We start from the raw sequence: 15003 nt of genomic DNA on the forward strand, positions 1-15003 counted from the left end.
GCCATAGGGCACTTTTCTACTTGAGTGTTTGCCTCCTTCCCCTGTAACCAAAGTACGCTGACTCTTAACATCTGTCTCTCTGACCCTAATTTTTACATGCATAATTTGTACTTTTCTGGCTTTCTAACAATCAGACATAGATTCCTGTTGAAAGTTTTACTTACTTTGTCTGACATTTGAACAAGTAACCCTTGTAATAATCCTCAAAATTGTATACTATTGGTCTGTCTTTCCTGCTAAACATAAGTAAAATTAAAGTGCTGAGTGCAAGTAACATTACAGTGCTGAGTGCAGATTTTAGGCCCTTACAGTCAACTTACCTCTGGTGTCGTGTCTTGAGTCAATCAAGGTATTCCTCTAATCACTCCTACTACCTTCTCTTTTCCCAGCACTGGTTCATCCCTGGTCCGCTTGCCCTTGCTTCGCTCAGGCTTGCTTTGCACCCCACCCTGCCCCCAAATTCCTCCCGCCCTTGGTGCTGCTACATTTATTGGTACTAGACCACACCCCCACTTTTATTAAACCAATCAGTAGCAACTTGTCACTCAACAGCACCACCCTTAACCTGATAGAACCACTCTTCCATCTCTACTATTCCTTTTGCCTAAGCTTTAAGTCTCATTCAGTAGGTATGCTATCACCCAAAATAGTCTTATTAACTCTACTTCTACCCCTTTTAATCATCCCATATATCCTAACCACCTACGAATGTCAGTGTCACCCAGGTTTCCACTACCCGAAATTCCAAACATCCATCCCATCTGCAACAGATAATAATGCGCCCTCATTCACTTCCCTCATGCTTACCTCCTTAATCCCTAAATACTACCATCTTACTAGACCTAGTTACATTAGTCATAAAACTAGACACTATTACAAAACTTTACTCAAAATCTTAAAACTCCTAGGATACACTACAACATCACAAATGACAGCGAATCCACCCAAACCCTGGTCCATCCCCAACTGTTGGCCCTAATCCACCAATTATATCCCCTACCACCATAGCTCCAACAAATAGACCTCCTAACTCACTACTGGCCTGCCATCTAAATATTAGGAGCATAAATAACAAAACACAGCACCTGCATGCCCTCTTAGCCTTTCACTCCCCAGATATATTATGCCTAACAGAAACATGGCTAAAGCCTGCCACCAAGGACCATGAGATTCTGCCACCAGGGTATAGTATGTTTCAACTTGACCGTACACAAAAAAAGGTGGTGGGGTAGCCATACTTTACAAGTCTACCCTATCTGTCAGCATAGGCACCCAACAACCATCCCAGTTCATTAATGCTGAAATTCTTATCTCAAAACTACAAATTAACAAAAACAAAAATGTAAACATTGTCTGTGTCTATATTCTCCCAGGGAGGAACACAGAAACCCTAGAAGACTTCTTATATTGGTTATCCAATAACTACCCCCAAGAAACAATTGTTCTTGGGGATTTCAACATTGACTGGAAGACTTGCTCTTGTGAAACCCCCATAACCCACAAAAACCTCTATGGATTTACTCAAATCATTACCTCCCGCACCAGGACAGGGAAATCCTATAACAAGGAAAGTACCCTAGACTGGATACTCATCAATACCCATCTTCAATCTTATAAATCAGGCACTTTGCCTGATGACCTAAGTAACCACTGTCTCACCTGTGTAATCAAGCTCAAAGTGGACTGCTCCTACCAACCCATCTATAGAACATTAAGAAACAACAATAATTTTATTCTCACCAAGTTTCAAAATGAACTCAAGGCATGCAACTGGTCAGTACTAAAAAGTCTACTACTAGATGAAGCAGTAGCATACTTTAACACCAACTTCCTTGCTATTCTTAACTCCCATGCTCCCAGCCGCTTTATTAGAACCAAAGTTAATATTGCACTGTGGCTTTCTAAAGATACAAAAAACAACATTTCACTCAGAAACAAAACATGGGCCACCTACCAAAAAACAACAGTCCCACTTGATCAACTAAGATTCAGACAGTTAAGGAATGACACCAAAAAAATCCATAACCTTAGACAAAAAGAACCACTACTACCATCTACTGCAAAAACACCAAAACAAACCTCAAAAGTTCTGGGCAGGAATGAACAAACTACTCCACCCAGGCCAAACCGCCACTCCACCCCCCCTCAGCTTCCCAACAAAAATCCCCAGTAGGGTCTATATCAGTCCATCAAAATGGCTGACGATCGAACACTAGATGTTTGAACTGTGAAGTTCAAACACTGATTATCGCGAATCAGTGGAACACCAAATTCTTTCCCAGGGAAAGAATTTGGTGGGCCATTTCTGTGACTTCATGATTATCAGGACTGTAGTGGAAAGTTATGGGTCGGGTTCAGGTAAGTGTGCGATTGTGTGGATGTTAGGGTTAGGGCGCGGGTTAGGTGAGTTAGGGTGCGGGTGAGGTGGGTGTGGGATAGTGAGACTTTAGGGTTAGGGTGGGATAGGTGAATTAGGTTAGGGTGCAGGCCAGGTGAGTATATGATAGTGACCAACCTTAGGGTTAGGGTTTGGGTTAAGGTAAGTGGATAGATAGTGCATGTACAGTTTAGTGTAGGGTCAGACGTAGGATTTTAAGTGTTTGTGTGTGGATTGCTGTTTTTCTGGTGTGCTTGCTTTGTGTGTGTGTTTCTTGGAACAGCGATTTTTTTTCACTGGGAAAAAATTGCTGTTCTAAGACTTTGATGTTTTTGTACTTCGTGGTTAGAAGTTCGAACATATGGTGTTTGAACTTCAGCCGTTTCGGTGAACTGATATCAACCCACCCCAGTAGACATTGCTAATAACTTCAACAGCTTCTTCACAGAGACTATCCAGTCTCTAGCCAGACAACTCTTCCCCAATGGCTCTAATTCTAATGTAGCCACACCCAGTACCCAAACATACTTTACCTTCAAACCTGTTCCTATTCAACTTATTCATGCCCAACTTAAGAAACTAAGACCCACCACCCTGGCTGCCAACCTCCTCCCAGCAGACTATCTGCAAAAGGCTGCTGACACCATAGCATTCCCCATCTCAGTCTTGATCAACAGAGCTATATCTGAAGCTACTGTACCCACTGTATGGAAAATCTTCCATGTCATACCTCTTCATAAAGGAGGCAGTTCCACTGAACTGTCAAACTTTAGACCCATAGCTATTCTGTCACCTCTAGCTAAAATTATGGAGAAGTGTGTACACATACAGCTCATGCACCACCTCACACAGAACGAGCTGTTGTCCAACTTTCAGCATGGCTTTAATCCACACCACAGTATTACTACTGCCCTCCTATCCACAATAATAACAAACTATCCTCAGCACTCTTTCTAGATCTACCCAAGGCTTTTGACATGGTTGACCACGAATTGCTTATAAATACCTTGAAGGCCTTCTACTTAAACAACCATGCACTCCAATGATTTCAATCATACCTGCAGGGCAGGCAACAGGCAGTCCTATGGCAGAACAAGCTATCATCTCACCTACCCATCACATTAGGAGTCCCCCAGTGCTCAATACTAGGACCCCCCTCTTTTCTCCATCTTTATCAATGACCTTCATTCAGTCATCCCAGATGCTACCTGCATTCAATATGGAGTGACTCATTCTTGATTTGTTCTGACACCTCACCAGCTACTTTATTCACATTAACCCAAAATACCTTCAATTCAGTGGAAAAATGGCTCTCCAATCAACATCTAATCCTAAACCCCAACAAAACTAAGTTGTTCCTCTTCTCCTCCACATGCAGGACTAAAGTACTGGGTGTCATAGTTGATAACAACCTGAAGTTTGATGTGCATATCAATCAAACTATCAAACTATCAAAACCATTAATAAAAACTTGGCTGTCTTTCCAGAATCAAATCTTTCCTTAACCCACTTGCTAGAACTGCAATTGCCCATTCCCATCTGCTATCAACTGTTCTCTATGCCTCACCTCTATTCTCCAACTTAAACAAAACAGATCTTAATAAACTATCATCCTGCTATAACCACAATGCCAGATTTGCTACTGGCACAGCCTACTGGATACACCACTGTCACAACATAAATCGCCTAGGATGGCTTGAACTGCCAAGCCTACTGAAGTTCAACAAGCTAATAGTGGCACATAAAGTCCTTTACCAACCAGAAAATACACCTGCATTAAAAAATATTATCCGCCCCTACACCAGCACCCGGCCACTGCGATCATCCACTAGACTCCTAGTTCAAACATACAAATCCAACTACTTGGCTGGGGACTCTGTTTGCCAACTCTCTTGGAAAAATATGGAACAGACTCCCAGCTGACTTTACCCTGGAAGCCTCAATAACTCAGTTCAGAAACAAACTCAAGAAATACTTCAAAACTCATTTGTTATGTCCTTGCACTAACCCCAGCTAGTGACCTCTCTATTTCTTAGGTGCCTTACCTTCAACTACTTCTAACTTTTTTCTACCACTCCATTTCAGGAAAGATCAATTGTATAACTACTGATCAGTGGGTCTTAAACCTGAATGTAATGTTATGTATGTTTAACTTTGAAAATAATGCTATGTTTTATAAAGTGTTTTATAATAAGTTAGTACTATATGTGCTAAATGCTGGTATTGCTTATGACTGTAATCCTGCTTGAAACTAGCATTTACTAAATGTTCAATATATATTATTATCTTGGAGCTTTTCTCCCTGGGCCTCCGCTGAAAATGGACATGTATCCAGTCAGACTATCCCAGTCAACAAATGTAAAATAAAATAAATAAATAAATACATAAATAATAATTCTTTGTTGGAGTGCCTTCTGTGCTGAGTCTGCCTATCCTCTCAACATTTGTGTGGGTTTTCTGCTGTGCTCCTGTTTCCTCCCACAATACAAAAACATGCATCTGGTGCATTTCTCCCCGGGCCTTATATATATATATATATATATATATATATATATATATATATATATATATATATATATAAAATACAGAGAGAGAGAGAGATACATATATATATATATATATATATATATATATATATATATATATATATATATATATATATATATATATATAGGTCTATATCACTTTACTGAATTAACATATGACCAAAACTGAAAAGAAGAAGATGGCAACATCAAAACTGCAGAACCAAGAATGTTCACAAAGTGAAACTTACAAGATCAAAAGAAACACACTCAATTCATTACAGCATAAATACATGTCTTTCCCTTGAATCTACACTGCGATTTACAGCAACTTCTGTGGCAAACAGAGCAATTTCTAGATTATAATCATTCCACTGAAATGGTGACTTTAGTGTTCTGCTTAGCTTCACATTTTTCTGCATTTTTGCAGAGGGGCAATCCAACCTGCACCACCCCACCCCCTTCAAATTACATATATACCAACCCCAAAATCCCACAACCGTGAGGAAAAGGGTGAATTTCCCAATCCTCACATTACCACAATCTCCATTCAAAAGCTACGAAGTTCAAAAAAAAAATTATCTGTAACATCCGTTGCTGGTTTTTCAGTGTTTTGAGTTTCGTTTTGTGCCATTTTGGTGTTGTTGTCTCATTGTTTTCAATTTTGTTCAAATGTTACTGAAGCAGACCCAAATATATATATATATATATATATATATATATATATATATATATATATATATATATATGTTCACAAGAAAGCTAAACCTATCCTTATTTCCTTATTTTTTAAGGAACAGACTTATACTAAGAATGAACTAAGTAGAAGCAGTACATTTAACCCCCCCGCATGCATCCCTCTGTCAAGGTGTTTGAGGAACTAATAGAGAAAGATTTCAGAAATTTACATACTCACTGTATATTCTCTCCACCTACTAATTTAAACAAGGAAGGGGTAGAGTTAGTAAATTCTCTTAAAGATCAAAACATTAGAGTCATGAAGCCAGACAAAGGTGGGGGGGGTGGTTTTAATGTACGGTTCTGACTATGATTCATATTTACACACCATGTTACAAGACGCAGACCAATATGAAACCGTTTCCAAGAATGAAGTGAATCTAGCAGTTTCAAAAATTAATTTTACACTAATTGATCATTTATTACAAGGAGCAATAAGTGAAAAATTATTTAATTATCTACATGTTAATAGACTTAGAACACCAGCTATTTTTGGAATCCCAAAAACACATAAGGGACTGGATCCATTAAAATTCAGACCTATTGTATCTGGAGCTGGTAGCATAACAGAACCCCTCACCAAATTTATTAATTATGTCACTAAAAACTTTGTTTCTACCTTAAGTTACATCTGTAAGGACTCATGGGATTTTCTTAAAGGAATTACACCTTCCTTGTATAGTAGAGAACTACATATGGTTACGATAGATGTTGTTGAACTATTTCCAAGCATTCCTCACAGTATTGGCATGGAATGGTTTAATGAGGTGTTGGTTTTAGAAACAAAGATAGGTAATAAAATTAACAACTTGGTTGCAGAATTCATGGAGACAGTTTTACAGAACAATTTTATTTATTTTAATGGCGAATTTTTTAAGCAAAGAAAAGGGGTAGCTATGGGTGCTCCCTGTGCCTCCCTCTACGCTAATTTGGTATTACACAAATGGGAACAGAAATATATTTTTGCAGCAGACTGGACACATTTTATCGCCCACTACAAGAGATATTTGGATGATATTTGTATTTTATGGAATGGTCTGCTAGAACAGTTTCATGAATTCTTCAAATATCTTAATTCTACTACCACTTTTTTGTCTTTCACTTGTAACATTAGTCAAAAAGAGCTGCACTACTTAGATGTCTCTTTACAAAAAGATGACTCTAGTAAGGGGTTTTCTTCTAAGCTTTTTAGAAAACCTAGTTTTTCTAATTCATATCTGCATTTTTCAAGTGGGCATCCTTTTCATCAAAAGAAGGGGATTGTCAAGGGACAATTTATTCATGCTGCCAGAATGTGTAGTGACAGTTCCGATTTTTTACATGAGGTAGAATTTATGAAGGATTTATTTTTGGAAAGAGGGTATCCTGATTCTTTATTGACAAATTTGGCTAATGAAATTATTGCCAACAGAGACACAAAATACCCTCCTTTATTAGGTGCTGGACTATTTGTAAGTCCTGCAAGTTTTGCAAGTCGAGTTCCATCAACAGACAGTGGTCCAAAGCTGGAGAACAGTTTTATTTACACCTATTCACTTGATGCCCCTGATATAGAGAACATTATATGGAAACACTGGCCAATACTTACACTACATGATGAACTCAAAGATCTAGTACAGGCACATCCTTTTTTTGTAAGGAAAAGGGACACTAACCTTAAACAACTATTTGAAAAGAAAGACATTTCAAGTTCTGCAACTAACAGACGCTCATTAGGTACTTTTAAATGCGGTACCTGTAAACAATGTGACGCCATAATTAATGAAAGCAATTTATATATTCCAGCTAGGAAATTTCTTTTTAAATCTAATAGTTATTCTAATTGTGCAACAAAAGGTGTGGTATATCTAGGGGTATGTACAGTATGTACAAGTTTTTATGTTGGTAAAACAGAAAGACCTATTCGGAGGCGTATTTATGAACATTTTTATGACATCTCTAAGCAAAAAGAAACTAATGCCTTCTATAAACATACAGTGTCCTGTCCTAACATGAACCTTAAATTTATAGTATTAGAACAAATTGCGCATGAACCTAGAGGTGGTGACTGGGAAACCACACTTGAGTATAGGGAACTCTTGTGGCAACTGAGACTGGATGCAGGTAAACCGCCAGGTCTCAATGATAGTATTAATATCAGTAGTGTCCTAAAGTTAAGAACTGCTCGATTATAGTATTTAGAGTTGAATTTTTTCCATTTTTTCTATTATCACATATTCTTTTTACTACTTATTTCTTTCTACATTTTTTCTGTTTTTTGTCACACTATCTACCTTGACATGGATTTGTGATTTATTTTATATATGAGGTCAACACAGCAGATTTAATGCTAGTCTAACACTAGTTTTTAGAGATTGTTATTTATATTAAACATATATTAATCTACTTTACATTATTAAATACTACTTAATATTATTAAACATTAAATATTATTTATTTATCGAATTATATTACCTTTTTCTGTTTTTTTGTATATTTGCATTTTATGCAAACATGCCTTGACATTATTAGCTTGACACAAGCATTTATACAACATTTTATATTCGATTCTAAAAAAATTATTTATAACATTTTTAGCAACAGTTTTCTAACAAGCTAGAGTTGAGTGATGGTACAATGTTCTTAAGCACACAAAGTTTTAAGTTATTTGATGAATTTTTTGTCAAATTTATTGGTAGTTGAATCATGTGTTTTATTTGATGAAAAGATTTTATAAATTTGATTTTTATACTTACTAGGTGCGATACTATATACATTGCATTTATGGTAGTTTTCTATGTCTATGTTACATCGAAAGATTTTATATTTTATACTTTGCAATCCTTTGCGTGTATTCAAGTATATTTCTTTAATATGTGATTGAATTCATGACGCAACAATTAATTAATTAACTAATTAATTATTTATAGCATGTGACTTTGGCTTCAGTACATATTTGTTGGGCATTAAGCATTGTTTTTATACTTGATAAAGCTCGGTATTGCACCGAGCGAAAGCGCTTGTTTTAGTGTGGTGGCTTCCAATAAAGGATTATATATATATATATATATATATATATATATATATATATATATATATATATCTATATATATAATCCACAAACATATAGTTCGGCAGTCAAAGATACGCACTTGGATAAAATGTATAAAAACCAAAGACAAAACCAAGGCAGTCACCAAGCTGATTATCATAAAACTCTTCTTTAATAAAAGTGAAAAATAAAAATATAAATTTGCAGGATAAGCACTTTTGGGTTAAACCCTTCTTTAAATCTGCCATTAGAAGTTAAAATGAAGCATTTATAGTTGAAACTAACAAATTACAGTTGCTCCTTTCAAACACTGTCTTTCAGTTGTCCAATCAGTGTCTTACATATGAATCTACACCTCTTCAATGTGGACAGGTTCACACTCAAATTGAACATCCAATAAGATTGTGATTCTGTTATACAGCTGATTGCATAATGTTATAGCAAACTTAGCAAATCAAATAGCTCCTTTCAGACCCTGCCTTTTAGTTGAACAATCAGTGTCTTTCGGATGAATCTACAGCTGTGCAAGGCAGATAGGTCCACACTAAAGTCAAATATCCAGTAAAATTGTATATCTGTTTTCCAACTAAATACACAGTGTTGTAACAGAATTTACTTTCATTAGACTTAAGGTCATCAGTGGAAATTGTACAAATATAGAGATATAAGTAATAAAAATAAATAGCCCAAAGTTTGTAACATGTTCACAGTATATATTCAGTTCTTCTTTCAAAGTATCTTTAATACTGAATGAGTTACGCAGCTCTAAGGAATGTGTATATTCATAAAGTGAATTAGGTATCTCCATTCAGATATTGCCTATATTACATTCTACACAATTTACACCCCTTAAGGCAGGCTTGAGAGGTAAAATTGCCATTTAGACCAGGTGTCCAGTATGCCTGTAGTTCCACTATCCATTTCATTTCATGCTGCTTAGTTCGTATTGTTAAATTACCACCTCAAACATTTTCCTTTACTACTTACAAGACCATAAACAAAAATAAATGTCCTGAATTTTCAGAAATATGTTTAAATAATGGACTTGTCATATCTCCTAGTCAAATGTCACTAATATGCTTAGAGATACATTCCTTTAACTATCTGTCAGTTTTACTCAAGTATAAGCATTGACAAGAGACACATGTCACTATATATATATATATATATATATATATATATATATATATATATATATGTCACATGCCATGTCTTGCAATCCGCATACTCATAACATTTGTAGCATCTCCCAGTGACTGGATATATAAACTTATTTTCCATTGAAATATATCTACATTTCAAAGATCTACATGGAAACGTGCCAACCTTATCTGCATAAACATTGTCCATGATATTGTTTGTATAGCAAAGCAACTGCCTGAGATTCTTACTTCTCTCAAAACTAAATAAAGGTTCATTGCCAACAATATATTTGATGGTTGGGTCAAGTAATAGTATCTTCCAATTATATGCTTAACATCAATGGTATAGGTGACAGTAAGTATATTTCTCTGAGTAGAGGCCATTCTCAGCTTAGTGGTTTCAGTTTCCTCTGTATTATTTGACGAGGCCAAAATATTTCTCTTGTGTCTAAAGTATGATCTTGCTTTAGTTTCCCTAAACTGGAATTGGTAATATCTAAGAAATTAATGTGGGAATATGACAATTTTAAAAATGGTCACATTTTTTATGTGGCTGAGACCCAAGAGGCTTGCTACATTGGTTAAAGATATTAGAGAAAAAGATAATACCGATAATATCTAAGAAGATATGATCGATCTGAATGAAAACATCAAGTTAAACTCCAGCTCTGAGCGGGATAATAATGGCTGTAATGTACCTCCAGTTTGCAACCTTCACATTCTATTGACACTCAGAATTTGGGGGCTAGTCCCAAAGAATCCATCATCCTTCCCTTGGTTTTTCCACAGCTTCCTTTGCAAATTCCAATCATGAAGCACATTGAAAGGATGAGATCACAAAGCAGAGGGAGAAGGAAACTCCTTCTTTCATTGGAATGGAAAGGACAAGGGTGGAGCACAACAGTTCGGAGACAGATGATGTGGTTAATTTATCTAGTTTGCATTTAACATTACCACAGTGTGAACTACTGAATAGAAGACTTAGTTCTATACCAGCTGCCCCATCTGTTATAAGTGAAGTTATTTTGAACTTAAAGTTATTTGGATGTAATGTATAGCTAAAATCTATGTGTAGCACAGACAACTCATCCATTCCTTATTTTTTACAGAAACCAAGTATGCATTTTCCACAGAATACTGTGGCTTTAGAGACATTCATCCAGATTTGTGAATGAGAAATATCCCAACATGTACATAAGACTAAACATCATTTTATAACCTAAGTAAACAAGAGAAATTGGCTTTAGAGACATTAAAGGATGGTAAAAATATAGTTATTAGACCGGCAGGCAAAGGTGGTGGGATTGTTTTATTAAACAGACAAGATTAAAATGATAGAATGATAGAATGTCACAGATGCTAAAAGACAAAGTAATGTACACTGCTAACAGGTTAAAGGTTAATAAAATACACAGCATTTATTGTAAACTGTCTGAGCTTCTGTGACTAAATAGCATCGCAAAAGATCTTTTTTATTTTTTGTAGTATAGAGCATCTCACCATACCAGTTATCAGTGGTCTCCCCAAGATACATAAGTATTGAAATAATCCTCCAATGCATCCCATTGTATCAGAGAACAAATGTGCAACAGAACACTTGTTGATATATGTTGAATACCAGCTGAAGAAAACTGTTGAAAAGACTACGACCATCATCAAGGATACTGGACACTTTTGGGGTATGGTCTCTGACTTCTTGAATTTGATGGACACTAGAGAAAATTATCTAATTGTCACTTTAGATGTACACAGTCTTTACACTGTTATACCAAATGACTATGGTGTTACTTCAATTAAATTTTTTTAGAATGTAACAGTGATTTTGATTCCATCAAAATAGAACTTCTATGTGCTTTACTAGATCTTATTCTGCATAATAATGCATTCATTTTTGACAAGGGTATTTACTGGCAGATATAGAGTGTAGCAATGGGCACACCCTGTGCCAACAACTATGCCAATCTGGTGTTAGCTGATTAGTGTTAGCTGAGTGGGAGACATCCATGGTATTGAATGACAACAATGCAAATAGATCAGCTGTTAAGTTCTATAAATGTTTTGTGGATGCCTATATTTGATATGGGGAGACACTCCTACCATGCTAAAGGACTTTGTATCATATTTAGAAATGATCACAGACTTTTAAAGGTTTGCCATGCACTATTCTGCCTTGGACATTAACTTCTTATATGAGAAACTCTTTATGGATGAGAAAGATAATATGTGTACTGGACTTTACAGGAAAGACTGTAGGAAAAAAATATTTTGCGCAGATGAAGCATGCATCTACAGTTTGTTTTTTTCTAATATTATAAAGAATCAGATCTATAGATCCTCCAGACTCTGCACTGCTGACCAAGACTTTTTAAGGCGATGTTGGCCTGGAGTTTCAAGACAGGGGTTACAAATGATAGGAAATAGAGAAAGAGATAGTCAATATAAATGTGGTATGAAAAACTAAAGCAAGACCATACTTTAGACAAAACAGAAATATTTTGGCCTCATCAAAGAATACAGAGGAAACTGAGACTAATAACCTGGAGTATGCCTCCACTCAGAGAAATAGACTTAGTCTCACCTATGCCAGTATTGTTAACTTTATTTAAGAACATTTGTAATATCATTAGGAATAACTGGAAGATATTGCTACTTGACCCAACCATCAGTGATATTGTTGGCAATGAACTTTCATTGAGTTTCAATAGAAATAAGAATCTCAAGCAGTTGCTTTGCTATAAAACAATGTCATGGACAAGGTTTATTTAAATATGGTTGGCACATTTTCATGCAGGTCTTGTTTGAACTGTAGATATATTTCAATGGAAAATAAGTTTATACATCCAGTCACTGGGAGATGCTACAAATGTCATGAGTATGCAGATTGTAAGTCATGTGTCTCTTGTCAATGTTTTTCCTTGGGTAAAACTGACAGACAGTTAAAGGAATATATCTCCAAGCATATTAGCTACATTAAGCTAGGACAAATGAAGAGTCCATTATGTAAACTTATTTCTGAAAATTTAGGACATTCATTTTTGTTTATGGTCTTACAAGCAGTAAAAGAAAACATTCACGGTGGTGATTTTTACAATATAAACTGAGCAACATGAAATGAGATGGATAGCAGAACTACGGGCATACTGGACACCAGGTCTAAATGACAATTTACACCTCTCAAACCTGTCCTTAAGGGGCACAAATTGCATAGAAAACTATGACTGGATGTAATAAAGGCAATCCCTGAATGGATATACCCGATTTACTTTATGAAAATACACACTCCTTAGATCTTTGTAACCTATTCAGGATTAAAAATACCTTGGAAAAAGAACTAAATATATACTTGGAACATTTTAAAAGGTTTGGGCTATATGTTTTTATCATTTATATTTCTATTACTTTTACTATTTCCACTCATGACCTTAAGTCTAATGAAAGTAAATTCTACTACAATACAATTTGATTAGTTGGATAACAAAGCTACAATTTTATTACATATTTGACTTTAGTGTGGATCTATCTGTATTGAAGAGGTGTAGATTCATATGCAATACACTAATTGGTCAACAAAAAGGCACTGTCTGAAAAGAGCTATTTTATTTGTTAAGTTTGCATTAACATTATGCAATCAGCTGGATAACAAAATCACAATCTTATTGGATATTTGATTTGAATGTGAACCTATCCACATTGAAGATGTGTAGATTCACTTTGGAAAACACTGACTGGATAACTAAAAGGTAGTGTCTGAGAGGAGCAAATTTGATTTGTTAATTTCAACTATATATGCTTCATTTAACCTTCTAATGGCAGATCTTAAGAAGGGTTCAACCAAAAAGGGCTTATCCTGCCATTTTAAATTTTTATTTTTCACTTTTATTAAAGAAGGGTTTTATGACAATCAGCCTGGTGATCACCTTGGCTTTGTCTTTTTGTTTTACATATATATATATATATATATATATATATATATATATATATATGTGTGTGTGTGTGTGTGTGTGTGTGTTTGTGTGTGTGTGTGTGTTCTTTTTGTTTTACACACACACATATATATATATATATATATATATATATATATATATATAATGTGTGTGTGTGTGTGCATGTGTGATGTAGGAATGTCTCATGAAACTGCAAAAGCTCATATGAGTAAACCTCCAAAATGCAGTCACTTTAGAGTGAATGATCATATAAGTGAATGCCCAGAAAACAAAGAATTATTACTTTCTCTTTTTTTGAAGGGGGAAGTCTCCAGGACCCCATGTTGGAGTTTGTGCTCCTCACACTCCCTGCTAATTATATATACTTACTCTGAGATTACACAAGAGTTTTGTAAGGGCAAATTCTCTTACCCCACTATACTGTGATCCCATTCAAAAAACTGCAGGCAGAAACTTCATTAAAAAGAACATTGTCTCACGAGCATTCACCTTTTAAAAGCACGAAAAAGCATTCATTCAAATCAACATTAATTCTTCATAATTGTAACTATATATATAGGTTAAGTATACAATTGATAAATTGTGCATTCACAATTAAAGTGCAAAAGCTCTGCTTGTAAAACAACATGTCACATCCTTTCTATGCATTGATGCCATTACTTAAATGTACTTCCTCAAGCTAAAAACAAAAAACATATATTGCTCATTATTATTAATAGTACAAATGAATAAATACATATATACTATTATGTTGTAAATATATATTATTATTAAAAAATATGTATATAAATATACTGCTAATATATTATAAAATCAGAAAAAATGAGAAATATGTAAGTGTGCTGTCCTAAAATCATTAATTACATAAAATATATATAAAATATATATAAAATACCTACTAGACCATAATATCATCTACATGAAATACATCTTATATTATTTTATTAAATATTAATGTATAGTTGTTGTTGTTATAATTTGGTACCCCCTATATCAATTTAATATATTTTAGGGTCCAAAGCTCTCAATTTAAGAACTGGGGTGATGGATAGATGGTCATTGAGGCCAGGAAAATGTATAGCATCTAACCTCAATTGCCAAATGAATTCTCAAAACTCCAATTTTGTTTCCCAATCACCCCCTCTTTCTCCCAATAAAACTTCTTCCAATACCCAAAATCTAAACTCCGCTTGCTGGCAGTTCAATTTATGTCTGTATAGGGCATTGTGCTCATTCATTTTATCTA

The sequence above is a fragment of the Protopterus annectens genome, chromosome 4.part1 (assembly GCF_019279795.1).
Source record: "Protopterus annectens isolate FY-2018-M chromosome 4.part1, PAN1.0, whole genome shotgun sequence".
NCBI lineage: Eukaryota > Metazoa > Chordata > Ceratodontiformes > Protopteridae > Protopterus > Protopterus annectens.